The following is a 24,632-nucleotide window of genomic DNA, read 5'->3' on the forward strand; positions in this document are numbered from 1 at the left end:
ACACAGCAAAGGAGAGATGTTGTTTACACCTAGTGATGTCAGTGGTATTGAGTGACATCACAGCACAGTGCTAAGGCTCCTGGGCCTGGACACAGCAGCGGCTGCAATATCTCAACGGAGAATATGTTTATATATATGTGTGTGTGTGCGCGTATATATATATATATATATATATATATATATATATATTTCTCCGCCGAAATCACTTTTAAACCCATTTCCACCTTTTTTTCCCTTCTCTTCCTCTTACTTTTTTTTCACGTTTTTTTACGTTTTTCTCCTTTTCGCCTCTTTTCTGGGCGTATTATTCTTCTTTTTCTTCTTTTTTTTCGTCTAATGCATACCCCATCAGTGCAGCAATGCTTATTCAATACCGCCAGCAGATGGAGACACTGGGGGATAATTTTCTAAGGATTTATACTGATTTTTCCTGTCTGAATTTGTCGCACAGAAAGTTGCAGGCCAAATATGTGTGACATTTCTGCGACTTTAGCTTCTAGAGCATTTTTACAACATTATACATAGGTGCTGAATACATAAAAAGCGACTGTTCAGCGACAGACAAGTCGCATCGGCTGAAAGTAGGCCAGAATGTCAGTCCATGTTGGAGCAGGTTTAGATACAGTCTAAAGCATAGATCTCAAAGTCTGTGCACAGAATTTAGCAAGGGCCTTGCACCTTCTGATGCATCAGGTAGGTGCACAATAGCATAGCCTAACCCTCTGTACTTTGGTCTATATTGATGCGGGACATAGACAGACAGCTGATGACCAATCCATTAGTGCAATGGATGGCTGGAAGCATTTGTCTTTGCCTTTGCAATACCACAGAAGCAATGCATGGTCAATGTACAGCAATGACACACCTGTGTGAACAGCCAGGAGACCCCCCCCCCATGTTATGTTACATAGTTACATAGTTAGTACGGTCGAAAAAAGACATATGTCCATCAAGTTCAACCAGGGAATTAAGGGGTAGGGGTGTGGCGCGATATTGGGGAAGGGATGAGATTTTATATTTCTTCATAAGCATTAATCTTATTTTGTCAATTAGGAACATTCAGCACCCACCCGCTATCAAGGCAGCTGCCTATCATGTCATGCCCTACCTGCACAGGTGTGCTGGCTACTCAAATGATCCAATTAAGGAGGCCATTTAGTCAGCAGCAGCAGAAGTCCTGTGCCTGGACGCTCCAACAGCGGCCAGACACAAGCAGAAGCAGAAGCAGAAGCAGCAGAAGCAGCAGCAGCACCACCTTTTGTTTTTTGGCTGCAGCAGCAGCAGCAAGGCCCACAGGGCTGGCTAGCTGGCTAGCCAGCAAGCAGGTAGCAATGAAAGTAGGAATCTTTCTTTTTAACCCTGTAAGGGGGTGGTGCACTGTACCCGAAGATACTGCCATATTGGGTCAATGCATAGGGCGACGGAAGCAAGCTTCGAAATCGGCCCCCGTTCTCAAAAATCCATTTAATATATGGTCCCCAGATAGGGGACGTATCAGATATTAAACTGATAAGAACAGATACTACACTTGATCTTAGCCAAAAGGCCGAGAAGCGATAACCGTGAAAGGGGCGGGCCCAACAAGGTCCCCTTCATGGGCACTATCACTGCTTGCTGTCAGGGAGGCTTCCAGACAATTTTCCATGCACACTCTGGGCAGGGGGGCAGTCAACCACCAGTACACACAGCAGAACCTAAACCCATACCATTATTGCTAAGCAGCAAGACAGGGGCCCATTGCACTCCCACGGGGCCTTTTTAAATGCAATCCATAACCCGGATTTGCCAGGAACCCTTCTTACTCCTCCTACTTGCATGTGACACTGGGCTTAGGATCTGCATAGGAAACACACACACAAGCACACACCTACCTTTGTTGCCTGCAGATGCCTCCTTGGCTGTCCCCAAACGGTATCAAACCAACACCCACGGGAAGCTGTAAGCATAGAGGACATGCCTGCACCCCATTGGACTTACCTGTGTGGGTTAAATCCGGGTTATTTGACAACCTATGGCGGTGATGGTTCTGCTCAGGCAGAGCAGTGCTGATGCTCCTCATAAAGCTGTCGCTGCTGTGAAGGTTCTAGGTGACATCACAAATCCCTATGGTTACATACACAACAAAGCTGGGTTGTTGTTGTTTACACTCTGCAAGGCCTGTGGAAGTGAGTGACATCATAGCACTGTAGTTCTGAGGGTTCTAGATGGATGCAACAATCTCCTGTTGCTTCTATGAAGGCCATAATAGACGACATCACCAAACAGCTCCATAGTCACATACACAGCAAAGGAGAGATGTTGTTTACACCTAGTGATGTCAGTGGTATTGAGTGACATCACAGCACAGTGCTAAGGCTCCTGGGCCTGGACACAGCAGCGGCTGCAATATCTCAACGGAGAATACGTTTATATATATGTGTGTGTGTGCGCGTATATATATATATATATATATATATATATATATATATATTTCTCCGCCGAAATCACTTTTAAACCCATTTCCACATTTTTTTCCCTTCTCTTCCTCTTACTTTTTTTTCACGTTTTTTTACGTTTTTCTCCTTTTCGCCTCTTTTCTGGGCGTATTATTCTTCTTTTTCTTCTTTTTTTTCGTCTAATGCATACCCCATCAGTGCAGCAATGCTTATTCAATACCGCCAGCAGATGAAGACACTGGGGGATAATTTTCTAAGGATTTATACTGATTTTTCCTGTCTGAATTTGTCGCACAGAAAGTTGCAGGCCAAATATGTGTGACATTTCTGCGACTTTAGCTTCTAGAGCATTTTTACAACATTATACATAGGTGCTGAATACATAAAAAGCGACTGTTCAGTGACAGACAAGTCGCATCGGCTGAAAGTAGGCCAGAATGTCAGTCCATGTTGGAGCAGGTTTAGATACAGTCTAAAGCATAGATCTCAAAGTCTGTGCACAGAATTTAGCAAGGGCCTCGCACCTTCTGATGCATCAGGTAGGTGCACAATAGCATAGCCTAACCCTCTGTACTTTGGTCTATATTGATGCGGGACATAGACAGCCAGCTGATGACCAATCCATTAGTGCAATGGATGGCTGGAAGCATTTGTCTTTGCCTTTGCAATACCACAGAAGCAATGCATGGTCAATGTACAGCAATGACACACCTGTGTGAACAGCCAGGAGACCCCCCCCCCATGTTATGTTACATAGTTACATAGTTAGTACGGTCGAAAAAAGACATATGTCCATCAAGTTCAACCAGGGAATTAAGGGGTAGGGGTGTGGCGCGATATTGGGGAAGGGATGAGATTTTATATTTCTTCATAAGCATTAATCTTATTTTGTCAATTAGGAACATTCAGCACCCACCCGCTATCAAGGCAGCTGCCTATCATGTCATGCCCTACCTGCACAGGTGTGCTGGCTACTCAAATGATCCAATTAAGGAGGCCATTTAGTCAGCAGCAGCAGAAGTCCTGTGCCTGGACGCTCCAACAGCGGCCAGACACAAGCAGAAGCAGAAGCAGCAGCAGCACCACCTTTTGTTTTTTGGCTGCAGCAGCAGCAGCAAGGCCCACAGGGCTGGCTAGCCAGCAAGCAGGTAGCAATGAAAGTAGGAATCTTTCTTTTTAACCCTGTAAGGGGGTGGTGCACTGTACCCGAAGATACTGCCATATCGGGTCAATGCATAGGGCGACGGAAGCAAGCTTCGAAATCGGTCCCCGTTCTCAAAAATCCATTTAATATATGGTCCCCAGATAGGGGACGTATCAGATATTAAACTGATAAGAACAGATACTACACTTGATCTTAGCCAAAAGGCCGAGAAGCGATAACCGTGAAAGGGGCGGGCCCAACAAGGTCCCCTTCATGGGCACTATCACTGCTTGCTGTCAGGGAGGCTGCCAGACAATTTTCCATGCACACTCTGGGCTGGGGGGCAGTCAACCACCAGTACACACAGCAGAACCTAAACCCATACCATTATTGCTAAGCAGCAAGACAGGGGCCCATTGCACTTCCACGGGGCCTTTTTAAATGCAATCCATAACCCGGATTTGCCAGGAACCCTTCTTACTCCTCCTACTTGCATGTGACACTGGGCTTAGGATCTGCATAGGAAACACACACACAAGCACACACCTACCTTTGTTGCCTGCAGATGCCTCCTTGGCTGTCCCCAAACGGTATCAAACCAACACCCACGGGAAGCTGTAAGCATAGAGGACATGCCTGCACCCCATTGGACTTACCTGTGTGGGTTAAATCCGGGTTATTTGACAACCTATGGCGGTGATGGTTCTGCTCAGGCAGAGCAGTGCTGATGCTCCTCATAAAGCTGTCGCTGCTGTGAAGGTTCTAGGTGACATCACAAATCCCTATGGTTACATACACAACAAAGCTGGGTTGTTGTTGTTTACACTCTGCAAGGCCTGTGGAAGTGAGTGACATCATAGCACTGTAGTTCTGAGGGTTCTAGATGGATGCAACAATCTCCTGTTGCTTCTATGAAGGCCATAATAGACGACATCACCAAACAGCTCCATAGTCACATACACAGCAAAGGAGAGATGTTGTTTACACCTAGTGATGTCAGTGGTATTGAGTGACATCACAGCACAGTGCTAAGGCTCCTGGGCCTGGACACAGCAGCGGCTGCAATATCTCAACGGAGAATACGTTTATATATATGTGTGTGTGTGCGCGTATATATATATATATATATATATATATATATATATATATATATTTCTCCGCCGAAATCACTTTTAAACCCATTTCCACCTTTTTTTCCCTTCTCTTCCTCTTACTTTTTTTTCACGTTTTTTTTACGTTTTTCTCCTTTTCGCCTCTTTTCTGGGCGTATTATTCTTCTTTTTCTTCTTTTTTTTCGTCTAATGCATACCCCATCAGTGCAGCAATGCTTATTCAATACCGCCAGCAGATGGAGACACTGGGGGATAATTTTCTAAGGATTTATACTGATTTTTCCTGTCTGAATTTGTCGCACAGAAAGTTGCAGGCCAAATATGTGTGACATTTCTGCGACTTTAGCTTCTAGAGCATTTTTACAACATTATACATAGGTGCTGAATACATAAAAAGCGACTGTTCAGCGACAGACAAGTCGCATCGGCTGAAAGTAGGCCAGAATGTCAGTCCATGTTGGAGCAGGTTTAGATACAGTCTAAAGCATAGATCTCAAAGTCTGTGCACAGAATTTAGCAAGGGCCTCGCACCTTCTGATGCATCAGGTAGGTGCACAATAGCATAGCCTAACCCTCTGTACTTTGGTCTATATTGATGCGGGACATAGACAGCCAGCTGATGACCAATCCATTAGTGCAATGGATGGCTGGAAGCATTTGTCTTTGCCTTTGCAATACCACAGAAGCAATGCATGGTCAATGTACAGCAATGACACACCTGTGTGAACAGCCAGGAGACCCCCCCCCCCCCCCATGTTATGTTACATAGTTACATAGTTAGTACGGTCGAAAAAAGACATATGTCCATCAAGTTCAACCAGGGAATTAAGGGGTAGGGGTGTGGCGCGATATTGGGGAAGGGATGAGATTTTATATTTCTTCATAAGCATTAATCTTATTTTGTCAATTAGGAACATTCAGCACCCACCCGCTATCAAGGCAGCTGCCTATCATGTCATGCCCTACCTGCACAGGTGTGCTGGCTACTCAAATGATCCAATTAAGGAGGCCATTTAGTCAGCAGCAGCAGAAGTCCTGTGCCTGGACGCTCCAACAGCGGCCAGACACAAGCAGAAGCAGAAGCAGCAGAAGCAGCAGCAGCAGCACCACCTTTTGTTTTTTGGCTGCAGCAGCAGCAGCAAGGCCCACAGGGCTGGCTAGCTGGCTAGCCAGCAAGCAGGTAGCAATGAAAGTAGGAATCTTTCTTTTTAACCCTGTAAGGGGGTGGTGCACTGTACCCGAAGATACTGCCATATCGGGTCAATGCATAGGGCGACGGAAGCAAGCTTCGAAATCGGCCCCCGTTCTCAAAAATCCATTTAATATATGGTCCCCAGATAGGGGACGTATCAGATATTAAACTGATAAGAACAGATACTACACTTGATCTTAGCCAAAAGGCCGAGAAGCGATAACCGTGAAAGGGGCGGGCCCAACAAGGTCCCCTTCATGGGCACTATCACTGCTTGCTGTCAGGGAGGCTGCCAGACAATTTTCCATGCACACTCTGGGCTGGGGGGCAGTCAACCACCAGTACACACAGCAGAACCTAAACCCATACCATTATTGCTAAGCAGCAAGACAGGGGCCCATTGCACTCCCACGGGGCCTTTTTAAATGCAATCCATAACCCGGATTTGCCAGGAACCCTTCTTACTCCTCCTACTTGCATGTGACACTGGGCTTAGGATCTGCATAGGAAACACACACACAAGCACACACCTACCTTTGTTGCCTGCAGATGCCTCCTTGGCTGTCCCCAAACGGTATTAAACCAACACCCACGGGAAGCTGTAAGCACAGAGGACATGCCTGCACCCCATTGGACTTACCTGTGTGGGTTAAATCCGGGTTATTTGACAACCTATGGCGGTGATGGTTCTGCTCAGGCAGAGCAGTGCTGATGCTCCTCATAAAGCTGTCGCTGCTGTGAAGGTTCTAGGTGACATCACAAATCCCTATGGTTACATACACAACAAAGCTGGGTTGTTGTTGTTTACACTCTGCAAGGCCTGTGGAAGTGAGTGACATCATAGCACTGTAGTTCTGAGGGTTCTAGATGGATGCAACAATCTCCTGTTGCTTCTATGAAGGCCATAATAGACGACATCACCAAACAGCTCCATAGTCACATACACAGCAAAGGAGAGATGTTGTTTACACCTAGTGATGTCAGTGGTATTGAGTGACATCACAGCACAGTGCTAAGGCTCCTGGGCCTGGACACAGCAGCGGCTGCAATATCTCAACGGAGAATACGTTTATATATATGTGTGTGTGTGTGCGCGTATATATATATATATATATATATATATATATTTCTCCGCCGAAATCACTTTTAAACCCATTTCCACCTTTTTTTCCCTTCTCTTCCTCTTACTTTTTTCACGTTTTTTTACGTTTTTCTCCTTTTCGCCTCTTTTCTGGGCGTATTATTCTTCTTTTTCTTCTTTTTTTTCGTCTAATGCATACCCCATCAGTGCAGCAATGCTTATTCAATACCGCCAGCAGATGGAGACACTGGGGGATAATTTTCTAAGGATTTATACTGATTTTTCCTGTCTGAATTTGTCGCACAGAAAGTTGCAGGCCAAATATGTGTGACATTTCTGCGACTTTAGCTTCTAGAGCATTTTTACAACATTATACATAGGTGCTGAATACATAAAAAGCGACTGTTCAGCGACAGACAAGTCGCATCGGCTGAAAGTAGGCCAGAATGTCAGTCCATGTTGGAGCAGGTTTAGATACAGTCTAAAGTATAGATCTCAAAGTCTGTGCACAGAATTTAGCAAGGGCCTCGCACCTTCTGATGCATCAGGTAGGTGCACAATAGCATAGCCTAACCCTCTGTACTTTGGTCTATATTGATGCGGGACATAGACAGCCAGCTGATGACCAATCCATTAGTGCAATGGATGGCTGGAAGCATTTGTCTTTGCCTTTGCAATACCACAGAAGCAATGCATGGTCAATGTACAGCAATGACACACCTGTGTGAACAGCCAGGAGACCCCCCCCCCATGTTATGTTACATAGTTACATAGTTAGTACGGTCGAAAAAAGACATATGTCCATCAAGTTCAACCAGGGAATTAAGGGGTAGGGGTGTGGCGCGATATTGGGGAAGGGATGAGATTTTATATTTCTTCATAAGCATTAATCTTATTTTGTCAATTAGGAACATTCAGCACCCACCCGCTATCAAGGCAGCTGCCTATCATGTCATGCCCTACCTGCACAGGTGTGCTGGCTACTCAAATGATCCAATTAAGGAGGCCATTTAGTCAGCAGCAGCAGAAGTCCTGTGCCTGGACGCTCCAACAGCGGCCAGACACAAGCAGAAGCAGAAGCAGCAGAAGCAGCAGCAGCACCACCTTTTGTTTTTTGGCTGCAGCAGCAGCAGCAAGGCCCACAGGGCTGGCTAGCTGGCTAGCCAGCAAGCAGGTAGCAATGAAAGTAGGAATCTTTCTTTTTAACCCTGTAAGGGGGTGGTGCACTGTACCCGAAGATACTGCCATATCGGGTCAATGCATAGGGCGACGGAAGCAAGCTTCGAAATCGGCCCCCGTTCTCAAAAATCCATTTAATATATGGTCCCCAGATAGGGGACGTATCAGATATTAAACTGTTAAGAACAGATTTTTGATTGAAAGAGCTTTATTTTCCGTTCAGTCATTACAAGTCGTACAATAAATTACAGTCACACAAAGCATGATAGTACAATACACAGCAAAGGTTCCCTAAGCTATACATCGCACACCATGCTACTCTAACATTCAGCTCAATCCTGCAATAGAAAGGCACAAGAGATCAAACAAAAACCAAATAATACAATCTGTGATCGGGGTAGGGGTGTGGGCGACTATGTGGGGGTAGGGAGGGGGCGGATCACAGGGCCAAACTGTTGGGCTGTATCTTCAGGGAGACATGGGAGAAGGAGAGGGGTCTTCATTCCTCTTCTTCCTCATCAACGGCCGAGCTGTCCAAGATGGAATAGTCTCTAAGCAGGTTCTTGATGAACCTGCGGCAGTCCCGGACGGAAATGTTTTCCCTGTTGATCACGAGGCGGTTCCTGGCAAGCCACACTGCGTCCTTAAAACAGTTCATAAGGCGCCAGGCCTCCTGGATGGCCTCCACGTCGTGGGTCCCAGGGAACAGGCCGTAAAGCACCGAATGGTACTATAGGCAGCTCCTGGGCACTGAGTCTCTGAGTTCCTGTTCTAGGGCGTCCAACAGACCCTGTGCAAAGGGGCACTGCCAAAACACGTGGAAAGATGTTTCCTCCACGTAGGGGCAACGGGGGCAGTACCGGGTCTTGCACAGGTTGCGGGCATGCATGAATGACCTGAGAGAGAGACCTCCCATGACGGCCATCCACGACAAGTCCTTGTGTCCATTGGTAAGCCGCTTTGAGGCCACATTGTTCCAAACTGTCTCTGCAGTGGCTGCGGGGAGTCCCGGAACCAGCTCAGTCAAGTCCTTAGCTCGGATGAGCTTGTGGATTGTCTTCGGCTTCCATAGGTCGGGTTTCAGTCCTTCCAGCTGGTGCTCCCTCACAAACCGGACAACATCCCCATAGAACCAGGGAGTGTTCCAGTTGTAAGGGATGGAGCTGTCCCACTTGTCCCAGCCCAGCTGTCTCCAGAGGGGCATGAGAAGCAAGCGAGACATGGACCTGCCCGCTGAGCCAGTCTTTTCAACAAGAGTCCGCTGCACCGTGACACATGCAAAGGAGGCCCTCAGCAGAGCGGGGATGTCGGGTATTCCCTTCCCACCCTTGCGGGGTTCCTTGTACATCACGGTCCTCTTGACTCTGTCCATTTTGCCCCAGACGAAGCCAAACACTGTCCGGGTGATGGCCTTGCAAACGGTGGTATGGGGAGGCCAGGCCTGTGCGGTATATTGGAGCACAGGCAAAACTTCACTCCGCAGGACAAGTGCCTTGCCTTCCATCGTGAGCTTTCTGGAGCTCCACAGTCCGATCTTCGAGTTTATCCTTCCTAGTCGGTCTTGCCAAGACTTAAGGGCCGCTCCTTCCTTCCCGAACCAGACTCCAAGAATTTGAATGAAGTCCGGCTTAACAGCAAAGGGGAAGGGGGCGGAAGAAGCCAGGTGCCACTCCCCGAAGAGCATGGCCTCCGACTTCCCGCAGTTGACTTTTGCCCCCGAAGCTCTGCCGAAGTCCTCGCAGGTCTGGACGAGTGCAGTCACCGAACGCTGGTCAGCGCAGAAGACGGTCACGTCGTCCATGTAGAGCGAGCACTTGACCTCGTGGCGATCTGGTCCTGGTGCGGTGATCCCTCTGATCTCTCCATTCTGCCGGATAGTCTCAGCGAAGAGCTCTATAACACAAACAAAAAGGAGAGGTGAAAGAGGGCAGCCTTGTCTAACCCCTGAAAGAATAGGAAAGGGGTCAGTCTTCCAGCCGTTCACCAACACCGTGCTGTAAATGTCAAAATACATAACGTTAACAAAAGAGCAAAACATCTTCCCCAGACCCAGCCTGCGCAAAACCCTGTCCATGAATGCGTGGGAGACACGGTCGAACGCCTTCTCCTGATCTAAGCTGACCAGGGCGGCGCGGCCCCCGCGGTCCTGGATGTAATGGACCGTGTCTCTCACAAGGGCAAGGCTGTCGGCAATCCTGCGGCCAGGAATGCTGCAGGTCTGGTCCGGATGGACGATCTGCCCCATGACAGGTTTCAGCCTGTTGGCCAGCACCTTGGCGAGAATCTTGTAGTCCACGTTCAGGAGAGAGATGGGACGCCAGTTTTTCAGGTCACATCTCTCCCCCTTCCGCTTATACAAGATCGTGATCATCCCTTCCCTCAACGACGGAGGCATTCTGCCCCCCACCACCATCTCCTCGTACACCTCCAACAGGTCCGGACAGATCAGGTCACCCAGCGCTACGTAGAGCTCGGCCGGGAGACCGTCACTGCCCGGGGTCCTGCCGGGCTTAAAGGATTTAGCGGCAGAGAGCAGCTCCCCCACCGTCAAGGGATCGTCCATAGCCGCCGCACCTGCGGGATCAACAACGTTAGTGACACCTGACAGGAACCTCTCGGCGGCTTCAGGGTCGGATGACTTGGGGGCGTAGAGGTTGCTGTAGAAGTCGTGGACGACCCCCATCACTTCCTCCTTGCCGCTCCTCATGTGTCCGGTCTCATCTCGTAGCTCAGTCAGGGGCGTGTGGCCGGCATGGAGCTTCCTGAAAAAGAAAGAGTTACATTTCTCACCCTTCTCCAGGTTCTCCACCTTGGAACGAAAGACGATTCGCTTGGATTCCTCCTCAAAGTGCCTTTTCAAGCTCTTTTTGGTCTCCTCCAGCTCCTCCCTGACGTCCCAGCCACACTGGAGCAGGTCCTGCAGGGACCGCAGCTCGCGCTGCAGTTTCCTCAAGTCCCACTTCTTCGCACACGCCTGTTGTCTGCCTTTTGCCTGAAAGAAACAACGGAATTCGACTTTAACATATTCCCACCAATCGCTGATGCACTTGAACAGACATTTGTCATTTTGCCATACAAGGTAAGCATCCCTAAGTTCCTCCATGACCTCCCTCTGCTCCAACAGGGCACAATTCAACTTCCAGGAGCCCGGGCCAGGTGGGAATCCATGGCCCAGAGTCCCCCGGAATCGAATGGCCCTGTGGTCAGAGAAGAAGCAGGGGACCATAGAGTACGACACCTTTCTGACTGCTCTCGAAGTGAAGATGAAGTCTATCCGAGAACGGAGCGAGCCATCGGGGCGGCTCCACGTATAGTTTACGGAGCCGTTCCCGATGGACCCGACAACGTCCTGCAAGGATGCCTCCGTCACCATCTCAATCAGCAGTTTAGACGTCACGTCCAGGTTGGCGGATGTGCCAGAACTGCGCCCGTCCACCTCAATGGGGCAGTTGAAGTCACCACCCAACACTACTGCTCTAGTGGTGGCGAGTTCAGCCCGCAGGGCCTGGAGAACCTCCAGTCGGACATCCCTCTCAGGGGAGGCATACACGTTGATGAGCCGCACGGGCTCACCCGCCCAGGAACCGTCTGCGACAAGAAGTCTGCCACAGACGAGCTCCCGGACGGAATCAAGTGCAAAGTTACCTCCCCTGATCAGGATGGCCACCCCCGCAGACCTATTGTCGCCCCCACCAGACCAGTAGGAAGGGCCGTGAGGCCACTGCCTGGCCAGATGGTTGTAAGACCTAGAAGCAGACAAAGCACATTCCTGCAACATGTAAACGTCACACCTCTGGGAATCTAAGAACGTAAGAACAGTCTGAAATCTAAACCAAGCTCTAATACTCCTCACATTAATGCAGAAGATGTTGAGATCAGCCATGGGAATAAAAAGAGAGGTTAGTTCTGATACTAGTTACCAGTCTGGTCGGACGGGTCCTCTTCTCTGGCGCCTGTCGGCTCCTGTGGCTTCTCGTAGCGCCCTTCCAAGAACTCGTCGTAGACCGTGTTGGACGGAGTGTCCAGGATTTTCTTAACCTCTGGGTCCTGCAGCAGCTCCTCCATAGATTGAGCTTGGACTGGCTCTGCTTGGACCTGCTCCACTTGGGCCTGCTCCATCACCTCCTCTCCTTCTGAAGCCTCAAGGCTCTCGCAGACCTGCTCCATCTCCTCCTCCTCATCTGAAGCTTGAGGGGTCTCGCAGGTCTCGATTATCTTTCTTTTGTGGGACTCTTCTGATACGTTGTCCCTTCCTTTCCTCTTCCTCTGTATGGTACCTGGGGGAGGAAGCACAGGAAAGTCCTCCGAAGGGCGGGCACCAGCAGCTGGAGGGGGGTTAGGTGCTGCTGGGCCAGGAGAGAAAGGAGGCTGGGTGGGGCGGGGGGCAGGAGAGAGTGCCCGGGCAGGGGAGGACGGGGCAGGGGTGGGCCGGGCAGGGGAGGACGGGGCAGGGGTGGGCCGGGCAGGGGAGGACGGGGCAGGGGTGGGCCGGGGTGGGGTACGGGGGGCAGGGGTGGGGCGGGATGGGGTAGGAGGGGTAGGGGTGGGACGGGATGGGGTAGGAGGGGTAGGGGTGGGACGGGATGGGGCAGGAGGGGCAGGGGTGGGACGGGATGGGGCAGGGGTGGGACGGGATGGGGCAGGGGTGGGACGGGATGGGGCAGGGGTGGGGCGGGATGGGGCAGGAGATGGGGCGGGATGGGGCAGGAGATGGGGCGGGAGGGGCAGGGGATGGGGCGGGAGGGGCAGGGGAGGGGCGGGACGGGGCAGGGGTGGTGGCTTTCGCTTTCTTACCCTCCTTGGTCGGCTTGGCCATCCGTGGTGTTGGCTCCGGAGCTGGGGCTGGCTTCGGTGCTCTCGCTGCCACAGATGCCCATGTTCTCTCCCTCTGGGGGCAGTCCTTGTAGCTGTGGGCTGCCAGTCCGCAGAGGTTGCAGGTCTTGCTCTTGGGGCAGTCCTTGGTCGTGTGACCTGTCACACAGCAATACCTGCAGGCATCCTCCGTACAGTCCTTGCCCTCGTGGCCCATCTTGCCACATCTCCTGCAGGTCTGCGGCATGTCCGGGTAGAAGATAAGTCCTGTGGAGTTGCCCAAGGAAAATGTCGTTGGCAGGTGCTGTAGTCCGTCTGGAGAAGCAGGGTTCTTGTTGAGTCTGACGACCACAGACCACTTGCAGGTCCAGTATCCGAGTGAGTTCAGGATGCGGGTGGGCTCCCTCACCACGGTGCAGAAGCGCTTCAGGAAGGTCGAGATGTCCGTGCCTGGGGTGTGTGGGTTCCGCATTGAGACCGTCACCCGCCTCTCCTCTCTTTGAATAAGGCAGTTGCCCACAAAGCGAGAGAAAGGGGATTCGGGACTCGCCGCTTTCACCACCTCCCAGTATCTTCTACAGGTCCCAATGGTGGCAAAGGTGATGTAGAAGATTCCCGAAAAGAAGGTTGCTATTCCCAGGGTGTCAGCCGTGGGGAAGCCTTGATCCGCCAGCATCTTCTTGCAGAACACGTCGTGGGACATGTCCGGCACCCTTCCGTCCACGGGCTTGAGCTTCAAGGCAACAGTCTGCCTCATCCAGGGCTCCAGGGTTGGAGCTTCCAGGTTAGGAATTCTGCCGCCCTTCTGCCTTGCCGTGGTGGGGGTTGAAGCTTGCTGTGGTTGGGGCTGGACCTCCAGGCCTTGCCCTGCAGCCTCCTGGGTGGACTTGCTGGTTGAGGCCATGGCTTCTTCCAGCAGGCTCTTTTCCGCTTCCTTGCTTGCTTGTGGAGAGAGGCTTTGCAAAGTCTTCTTTCCCGGGTGGGAGGAGCTATGCAGATCCGGTCCCGGTGGGAGGAGCTATGCAAATCCTTCTCCAGAGGCAGCGAGTTTCTTCGAAAAGATTCTGCGCCGCCTTCCTCTTCGCCGCTGTTCCGGAATTCACCGCCGATTCCCTTCTTCCAGGTTCTTCGTCGGCTTCTTCCGGAGCTGCAGTCTTCAAGATCTTCTCCTTCTTCAGATGTTCCGAGGCAGGCAGGAGACGATCTTCAGGTGGTATGCTCTAGAGAAATGCGGTTCTAATAAGAACGAAAAGTACTGCAATCGTACTACGCAAAATCTCTACCACAATGCTTGGAGTTCTTCAGACCGTAGCGATCATGGTATCTCCCCTGCCAGGTAAGTATCTCCCCTGCCAGGTAAGTGCCTGTGGAAGCTGATAAGAACAGATTTTTTTAAGTTAGCCCTCAGAAACTCAATCAGAGTTCCAAGATCTTATTTGAACTCGATTGTTGCTCATCATCAGGTAACCCATTTTTTTTTTTTTTATTTCTTCTTAACACTAATGACCACAAAATAAAATCAATAAAAAAGATTTAACCAGAAAAAAAACATACACATTTACAATAACAAACAAACATTGCTTTCACCAGTAATTAATCAGAGAGACATTCCATTTCTCCAGGCATATACCATTAGGAAATCTATCATTCCACGGTTTATCGTTCCTCTTATCATCTGTCTTTTTACCGGAAGTCCCAACCAAGATGGAACTTTATAAGTGTCCAAAAATCTGTCCATATCAGCTTGAAATGAAAAATACACTTTGTCTCTAGCTTCCTCGTACCGATTTTCATATTTCGACCTTAGTTCCATTAAATCCATATCAAATGGTCTTCTTTCCTTTTTTGGCATATTTTCCAACATGCCATCCAAAACACCTCCAAATTCCATTGGTACATAAACCTCTTCTTTCTTTTTCTTTTCTTCAGCCACTTTTCTGGCTGGAACTTCCTCCAACTCAGGTTCTCCAATTTCTTCTTCTTCCCTACTCCTTTTAGCTGTTTCCTTTTTCGTTGTTTGTTTCTTGGGACATACATTTACCAGGTGATCTTCCTCACCGCACAGATGACACTTCTTTTTTTTGTTGTTGTTGCAGGTGTCTGCTTCATGACCTCCCTCCTGGCACTTATAGCACCATGAGTGAGTACATAGGTCTTTCCCGTGCCCGTATTGTTTACATTTACGGCAAAATTCCTCCATCCCTGAATAGAACAAGTCACCATTGACCGATCCAATTTTGAATCGCCCAGGTGGATAAATCACTTTACCGTCAGGTTCCTTTTTAAATTTAACTTTAAATTTCCATTTTGTAGTCCATAGGCCATATTGGTTCAGGACTTTTCCCTTTGACAGAATATTGTCACAGAATCTAGAAAGAAAAGTCTCAATGTCTTTTTCCAGTATATATGGGCTATACATCCGTACCGTCAATATTTTCTCCTGGTTCGGAAAATGCGGGGTCACCTCCACACCCTCCAAAACTGGATTGGCCTTCTTTTGCTGGTACTTGCTGCAAAAAAAATTAAAGTCCTCTTCAGAAGCCAATATAACATCGAAGTGTCCATTTCTTGGGAATTCAAGCATAGACAGGATTTGTTCCTTCTTAATTTCCAGCAACTTGAATAAGATCTCCTCGACCACGAAACATAATCCTTTTCCTCTCTTGCAGGTATCCAATAAGGAAATCCGAACTCCATTTCTGAGCTTAGCATACTCAGGGATGCCTTCTGATGATGCTCCACTTGATCCAGCCATGTCCATCAGGATAAACACCTCCCCCACTGTAAGCAGGTAGGTGGTGGTGATCGCTCCCCGTTGTCTGGGGACTAAGCCGGCTCCCTAATAGCAGCAGGGGGGTGAAGTCCCTCCGTTAAGAAGGACGATCCCCCCAGGCAAAGGAGCCGGGTACCCCAGACACCCTCTGGCCAGACCAAGTGAGCAGAACTACACTTGATCTTAGCCAAAAGGCCGAGAAGCGATAACCGTGAAAGGGGCGGGCCCAACAAGGTCCCCTTCATGGGCACTATCACTGCTTGCTGTCAGGGAGGCTGCCAGACAATTTTCCATGCACACTCTGGGCTGGGGGGCAGTCAACCACCAGTACACACAGCAGAACCTAAACCCATACCATTATTGCTAAGCAGCAAGACAGGGGCCCATTGCACTCCCACGGGGCCTTTTTAAATGCAATCCATAACCCGGATTTGCCAGGAACCCTTCTTACTCCTCCTACTTGCATGTGACACTGGGCTTAGGATCTGCATAGGAAACACACACAAGCACACACCTACCTTTATTGCCTGCAGATGCCTCCTTGGCTGTCCCCAAACGGTATCAAACCAACACCCACGGGAAGCTGTAAGCATAGAGGACATGCCTGCACCCCATTGGACTTACCTGTGTGGGTTAAATCCGGGTTATTTGACAACCTATGGCGGTGATGGTTCTGCTCAGGCAGAGCAGTGCTGATGCTCCTCATAAAGCTGTCGCTGCTGTGAAGGTTCTAGGTGACATCACAAATCCCTATGGTTACATACACAACAAAGCTGGGTTGTTGTTGTTTACACTCTGCAAGGCCTGTGGAAGTGAGTGACATCATAGCACTGTAGTTCTGAGGGTTCTAGATGGATGCAACAATCTCCTGTTGCTTCTATGAAGGCCATAATAGACGACATCACCAAACAGCTCCATAGTCACATACACAGCAAAGGAGAGATGTTGTTTACACCTAGTGATGTCAGTGGTATTGAGTGACATCACAGCACAGTGCTAAGGCTCCTGGGCCTGGACACAGCAGCGGCTGCAATATCTCAACGGAGAATACGTTTATATATATGTGTGTGTGTGTGCGCGTATATATATATATATATATATATATATATATATATATTTCTCCGCCGAAATCACTTTTAAACCCATTTCCACCTTTTTTTCCCTTCTCTTCCTCTTACTTTTTTTTCACGTTTTTTTACGTTTTTCTCCTTTTCGCCTCTTTTCTGGGCGTATTATTCTTCTTTTTCTTCTTTTTTTCCGTCTAATGCATACCCCATCAGTGCAGCAATGCTTATTCAATACCGCCAGCAGATGGAGACACTGGGGGATAATTTTCTAAGGATTTATACTGATTTTTCCTGTCTGAATTTGTCGCACAGAAAGTTGCAGGCCAAATATGTGTGACATTTCTGCGACTTTAGCTTCTAGAGCATTTTTACAACATTATACATAGGTGCTGAATACATAAAAAGCGACTGTTCAGCGACAGACAAGTCGCATCGGCTGAAAGTAGGCCAGAATGTCAGTCCATGTTGGAGCAGGTTTAGATACAGTCTAAAGCATAGATCTCAAAGTCTGTGCACAGAATTTAGCAAGGGCCTCGCACCTTCTGATGCATCAGGTAGGTGCACAATAGCATAGCCTAACCCTCTGTACTTTGGTCTATATTGATGCGGGACATAGACAGCCAGCTGATGACCAATCCATTAGTGCAATGGATGGCTGGAAGCATTTGTCTTTGCCTTTGCAATACCACAGAAGCAATGCATGGTCAATGTACAGCAATGACACACCTGTGTGAACAGCCAGGAGACCCCCCCCCCCCCATGTTATGTTACATAGTTACATAGTTAGTACGGTCGAAAAAAGACATATGTCCATCAAGTTCAACCAGGGAATTAAGGGGTAGGGGTGTGGCGCGATATTGGGGAAGGGATGAGATTTTATATTTCTTCATAAGCATTAATCTTATTTTGTCAAATAGGAACATTCAGCACCCACCCGCTATCAAGGCAGCTGCCTATCATGTCATGCCCTACCTGCACAGGTGTGCTGGCTACTCAAATGATCCAATTAAGGAGGCCATTTAGTCAGCAGCAGCAGAAGTCCTGTGCCTGGACGCTCCAACAGCGGCCAGACACAAGCAGAAGCAGAAGCAGCAGAAGCAGCAGCAGCACCACCTTTTGTTTTTTGGCTGCAGCAGCAGCAAGGCCCACAGGGCTGGCTAGCTGGCTAGCCAGCAAGCAGGTAGCAATGAAAGTAGGAATCTTTCTTTTTAACCCTGTAAGGGGGTGGTGCACTGTACCCGAAGATACTGCCATATCGGGTCAATGCATAGGGCGACGGAAGCAAGCTTCGAAATCGGCCCCCGTTCTCAAAAATCCATTTAATATATGGTCCCCAGATAGGGGACGTATCAGATATTAAACTGATAAGATTTTTTTTTTTTTTTTTTTTTTTTTTTTTTCTTTTTTCCTCAGTTACAGACTATTGTTTGGACGATCATCAGGTCACCTACCAAGACTCGTCACTTAAAACAATATCTGAAAAAACATCATACGGAAAAAACTAACTAAGGGAACTGAGTGCCAAGAAAAAGTGACCAAACAACAAAACAAAAAAACATGTCAAAAACAATCACAGAAATTGGTCAAAAACTTACAGCTTTCTCCTTTACGTACTTCTTATAAATTTTTCCATCGTGTATGCATCCAGATTTTCTCCGCTTCTTCTTCAGCAATTCTCTTTTTGTCCAGTAGAAAGATAGTAAAAATCCTTCCTAAAAACAATCTTTTCAATTCCCTCGGAGAAATAACAACATTTTTTAAAACAAGCAAATTGCGTGAGTCCCATAAAACCTCTTTAAAAACAGAAAAAAGAATCCAATTAGTACGTGTATCTTCCTTTTTACTAAGATCTTGACCAATAAAAACTTTCTCAAAAGAAAAACTGTTATATCCAGTGAGTTGGATTAAAAACTTCTTTAAAAACATAAAAAATTCTTTTGCATAAAAACAGTCCCAATAAAGGTGCACTAAGTCTTCTCTACCTCCACAACCCTCTCTTGGGCATCTGTCACTTATTCTCAAACCTCTTCCAATTAAAAAAGATCGGGTTGGGAGGCAGCCATGAAAGGACATCCAACTAACGTCTTTTTGTCTGTTTGATAGTCCAATAACTTTAAAAAACTTCCAAATCTTCACAGACTGAGCATTAGTGCAGAATGGTACTTCATATAATCTCTCATTTTTCCTTATTTCTTGTTCTATTTTCTTTTTATCAGGTTCACCTAGAGAGCTCAAACCAAATTGATCATTGAAAGACCTGAGGAGCACATAAAAGGTAGGTATCACATGTGCTATGGGTCTCCTCAAATCCCTCTCACACCAGCCCCATTTGGAAAACAACCATCCTGCAAGGTATTTACTCATGTCTGCCGCCCTATTATTGCACTGTATCAATTTAAAAATTAAAAGAAAATAGTGCACCTTTAAAAACAGATCAATGTTTGGAAAGTTATATCCGCCCAAATTCATACTCTTCATCACTTCTTCTCTTCTCATTTTCTCCATCTTAGACCCCCAGAAGAACACAAAAAGCTTCCTTGTGACTCTCCTAGTCCATAACTTCCCTGGAGGAAGCACCATAGCCGTATACAAGAGAAGCGGTAGGATTACAGACTTAATGATAAGAACTTTCCCTTTAAGTGACAAGTTCCTTAACCTCCAGAAGGATAGCTTCTTCTCAATTTTACTGTCCAAAGTCTCATAACTTTTCTTTCCTTTGAGGTCTTTGTCAAATATCACTCCTAGCACTTCAATGTCTTCTTTTTCCTTAACACCATCCACTACTATATTCTCTTGGTTCCCAAAACTGCATAATTGGCACTTCCCCCAGTTCACATTCATCCCAGCCACACAACAAAAAATCCTCACATGCAAATTTACTCTGTTGAGATCTGCTTGGGATGTACAAGTAAAAACCACATCGTCCATATAACTTAAAACCTTTAACTTACTACCATCACTACCTGGAATAAAAACACCACTCACACATTTATCTTTCTGCACATTCTTCAACAGGCCCTCTATAACGCATATAAACAGAATTGGGGAGAGTGGGCATCCCTGTCTGACTCCAGACAAGACATTAAAAGCAGGCCCCACATGCCCATTTACTAAAATCTGACTTGTCACCCCATGATAAAAACTCATAATAACAGATAATAACTTTTCTGGAATACCTAAGTGTTTCAAAGCAATGAACATAAAATCATGTGCAACCTTATCATAAGCCTTTTCGAAATCTATGGACTCAACAAACAGTGCATTCTTGTTAAAGTTACTGTAATAAATAGAGTCTCTTAAAAGCAATAAATTATCTGTTATTTTTCTTTTCGATACTGCACAAACTTGGTATTCTCCCACAAGGTGGTCCACTACATCACTCAGTCTATTAGCCACAATCTTAGCAATTATCTTGTAGTCACAATTTAATAAAGTTATAGGTCTCCAATTTTTAAGATCTCTGCCATCACCTTTTTTATGAATTAATGTTATGACCCCTTTCTTCATAGATTCAGCTAAAACACCTGAGTTAAAAACATATTGCACCACCCGTGTAAACTCTTTACTTAAAATATTCCAGAACGCAGAATAAAACTCAGCGGGGAGACCATCACAGCCTGGTGTCTTCCCTTTGGCCATCTTATCCAGGGCCTGCTTGATCTCCCCTTCACTAACATCATCAATCAAAAAATCAACTTTTTCAACAGGAACATTATTCTCCAAAATATTACAATAATCATTCATCTCCGTCTCACTGGCTCTGCTCTTATTACTAAAGAGTGTCTCATAAAATCTGCCAATCTCCTTCACCATCTCCTCTCCAAAAACTTCCCCCGTAGGGGTAAAAACAGATTTAAAAACACCTTTAGCATTAAAACATTTTTTAAAGAAATACCGTGTACACTGCTCATTTTCTTCTAGGTGCTGCACTTTAGACTTATATACAATATTCCTTCCCTTTTCCAACAACCTTTTTTTCATCTCCCCCTTCACCTTAACAATCTCATCCTCCACCTCCACACCAACACGTTTAAACTTATAGAGAGTCTCTAACCGGGATACAAGCCTTTCATCACTCCTCCTCTTCTCTTGTGCTCTCTTTATGCAAAACATCTTAAAGAAATTAGAAAACTCTCCTTTAGCCCATTCCCACCACACTAAGACATTACTAAAATCAGGTTGTTTAGAAACACAGGATAAAAACACATGATTAAAACCAGCCATTACTTCCTCATCTTCCAATAGACTTACATTTAATTTCCAGAGCCCCCTCCCAAAATGAAGGGACTCTGTGACACTTATCTCAGCCGACACCATCTTGTGGTCTGAGAAAGTTGACATCATTTGATTGCACCGGACCACCTTAATCCCATCAGAGACCAGGATGTAATCGATCCGGGATTTACAGCGGCCACTATCTGATATGTACGTATATCTTTCATCAGTGCTAACCATCAGTCCAACATCAGTAAAATGCAAGTCTTGAATAATTTGATTTAAAACATTGGAAGTAATATCAGTTCTAACCTCAGCAGAGCTCTCACGATCATTGACAGATCTAATGCAGTTAAAATCGCCAACAATAATAGTATCTTCACGACCAGGGATAAAAAACTTAAGGGACTCTAAAAAAGACAAACGTGCTTGTTTTTCTGCTGGAGCATACACATTAAAAATTCTCATCCTCTGGCCCAAAACCTCAAAAATTAAAACCATACAACGACCAGGTACTAAAATTTGGCAATTTAAAACTTTAATGTCCCTGTTTCGCAATAAAATCCCCACACCTTCATTTTTGTTTTCTGCACATGTGGACCAGAAGGACTGCCCACACTTCCACTCATTTGCATAAGGTGCTGACTTTATTGCACACTCCTGTAAACATATCACATCACTTCTAACATTCTCAAGAATATCAAAAATTGCAGCTCTCCTAATTTCAGACTCAATACTTCTTACATTAATAGTTGTTACAACCAAAGTCATAATAACTAGGAAAAGAAAACCAAATGCTTTAAAATCCATCTTAACTTAGAAATTAACATTTTGGCCTTCAACTTTCCTATGTAAACTTGCAAAACAATCAGGCGACCCTATGTTAGAGTCCCTGTCTATTTCATTATCACTTCCAAGAACAAGGGCTTCCTGATCCTCAGACCAGCTCCCTGTCTTACACCTTTTATTCACAACCTGCACATCCTCATCTTCCTCCTCCTCTTCTTCCTTACTGCGAGAAACTCTCTGACCAGGTGTTAGAGATCTCTGAGATGACCCAACAACTTCCATTCCCTCCTCCTCCCCCACAATTGGGTTTGGACATTCAATATCATCCATAGCCTCTTCACTAGAAAGAACATCACCATACACTGTCTCAATTTTCTCCACCACTTTCACTTTTTTTGCTTTTTTCTTTTTCACCAAGGTAAATTCACCTCCCACACCTGTCTCCTCACCAGTCACAGCAGTGGAAACACCCTCCTCCCCTGACCTCTCCTGAGTGCTAATGTGCTCCACTATCACAGAACTTTCCTCAGCCACCTGTGCCACATTAACACTCACACTCTCACCAACTCCAGGAACAAACCTCCCTCCCCCTTTTTCTCTTTGTTCTACTCTATTCCCAGCTGCATCAGCATAACTTCTCTTCTTTTTATACCACATATCACAGCCTCTTGCCAAATGTTCCTCACTTCCACAGATATCACATGTCTTCTTCTCTGTACAGATACTTGCTTCATGACCAGTTTTCCCACAATTTCTGCAACATTCTCCTTTCTCAGGGCAATAATCCTGCACATGGCCATAGGCATGGCACTTTCTACAATATTGCAACTGGCCTTCATAAAAGCAGAAACCTCTCTCTCCTCCGATAGAAAACACCTGTGGTATGCTCTTCCTTCCATCTTGCATTCCTTCATCTTTTTTAAATTTTACAATAAACTTTCTCTTACAATTAAAGTACCCAAACTTGTTCTTAAGTCTTCCTATAAATTTCACTTCCTCGCAATACCGGAACAAAAAGTTTGTAACCATTTCATCAGAAACCTTAGGATTATACATGTGGACAATTACTACCTTTTTTGTATTCATAAATAACGGTTCCACTTTAATCTTCTTCATTATAGCAGGCTCACTTTTCCTCTTCATTTCTTCAAGATCCATATAGACTCTCTGGCAAATCTCAGAACCACAAAAAGTAATATCATAATTTCCTTGCCTAGGAAAATCCTGTATAGCCAATACATTCCATACCTGTAGGTAATCAAGCTTGCAAAGAATCTCCAAAACGATTTGGTCAAGTCCGATCGTCCCCCGGTGCTCGCCAGGAACGTAGATCCGCACCGTGTCCTCAAGTCCACGCGCCTTCTCACTCATTTTTGCAGGTAAAACCCACGATCGCAGCTCAGCAACAATCCAGGGCCCCCCGTAAAGAGGGCCCCGATCACCACTCCTTTCAACCCAAACCACGCACAGAAATCCACACGTGATCTTAGCCAAAAGGCCGAGAAGCGATAACCGTGAAAGGGGCGGGCCCAACAAGGTCCCCTTCATGGGCACTATCACTGCTTGCTGTCAGGGAGGCTGCCAGACAATTTTCCATGCACACTCTGGGCTGGGGGGCAGTCAACCACCAGTACACACAGCAGAACCTAAACCCATACCATTATTGCTAAGCAGCAAGACAGGGGCCCATTGCACTCCCACGGGGCCTTTTTAAATGCAATCCATAACCCGGATTTGCCAGGAACCCTTCTTACTCCTCCTACTTGCATGTGACACTGGGCTTAGGATCTGCATAGGAAACACACACACAAGCACACACCTACCTTTGTTGCCTGCAGATGCCTCCTTGGCTGTCCCCAAACGGTATCAAACCAACACCCACGGGAAGCTGTAAGCATAGAGGACATGCCTGCACCCCATTGGACTTACCTGTGTGGGTTAAATCCGGGTTATTTGACAACCTATGGCGGTGATGGTTCTGCTCAGGCAGAGCAGTGCTGATGCTCCTCATAAAGCTGTCGCTGCTGTGAAGGTTCTAGGTGACATCACAAATCCCTATGGTTACATACACAACAAAGCTGGGTTGTTGTTGTTTACACTCTGCAAGGCCTGTGGAAGTGAGTGACATCATAGCACTGTAGTTCTGAGGGTTCTAGATGGATGCAACAATCTCCTGTTGCTTCTATGAAGGCCATAATAGACGACATCACCAAACAGCTCCATAGTCACATACACAGCAAAGGAGAGATGTTGTTTACACCTAGTGATGTCAGTGGTATTGAGTGACATCACAGCACAGTGCTAAGGCTCCTGGGCCTGGACACAGCAGCGGCTGCAATATCTCAACGGAGAATACGTTTATATATATGTGTGTGTGTGCGCGTATATATATATATATATATATATATATATATATATATATATATATTTCTCCGCCGAAATCACTTTTAAACCCATTTCCACCTTTTTTTCCCTTCTCTTCCTCTTACTTTTTTTTCACGTTTTTTTACGTTTTTCTCCTTTTCGCCTCTTTTCTGGGCGTATTATTCTTCTTTTTCTTCTTTTTTTTCGTCTAATGCATACCCCATCAGTGCAGCAATGCTTATTCAATACCGCCAGCAGATGGAGACACTGGGGGATAATTTTCTAAGGATTTATACTGATTTTTCCTGTCTGAATTTGTCGCACAGAAAGTTGCAGGCCAAATATGTGTGACATTTCTGCGACTTTAGCTTCTAGAGCATTTTTACAACATTATACATAGGTGCTGAATACATAAAAAGCGACTGTTCAGCGACAGACAAGTCGCATCGGCTGAAAGTAGGCCAGAATG

At 46.7% G+C, this 24,632-nt stretch overlaps 3 non-coding genes and 2 pseudogenes across 3 annotated transcripts; all 5 read right to left on the reverse strand.

Moving 5' to 3' along the window:
- Window positions 1-1,367: 1,367 nt before the first annotated feature.
- Window positions 1,368-1,558, reverse strand: LOC130323952 (U2 spliceosomal RNA). Its single transcript, XR_008869126.1, has one exon. It is a non-coding gene; the product is annotated as a U2 spliceosomal RNA (small nuclear RNA).
- A 2,067-nt stretch (window positions 1,559-3,625) lies between these two features.
- LOC130323951 (U2 spliceosomal RNA) lies at window positions 3,626-3,816 on the reverse strand. Its single transcript, XR_008869125.1, has one exon. It is a non-coding gene; the product is annotated as a U2 spliceosomal RNA (small nuclear RNA).
- A 2,097-nt stretch (window positions 3,817-5,913) lies between these two features.
- On the reverse strand, window positions 5,914-6,104 carry LOC130323929 (U2 spliceosomal RNA). The gene has a single exon (XR_008869105.1). It is a non-coding gene; the product is annotated as a U2 spliceosomal RNA (small nuclear RNA).
- Window positions 6,105-8,180: 2,076 nt separating this feature from the next.
- On the reverse strand, window positions 8,181-8,353 carry LOC130323958 (U2 spliceosomal RNA; annotated as a pseudogene).
- Window positions 8,354-18,017: 9,664 nt separating this feature from the next.
- LOC130323968 (U2 spliceosomal RNA) lies at window positions 18,018-18,219 on the reverse strand (annotated as a pseudogene).
- Window positions 18,220-24,632: the final 6,413 nt, after the last annotated feature.

The sequence above is a fragment of the Hyla sarda genome, unplaced genomic scaffold (assembly GCF_029499605.1).
Source record: "Hyla sarda isolate aHylSar1 unplaced genomic scaffold, aHylSar1.hap1 scaffold_257, whole genome shotgun sequence".
Lineage (NCBI taxonomy): Eukaryota > Metazoa > Chordata > Amphibia > Anura > Hylidae > Hyla > Hyla sarda.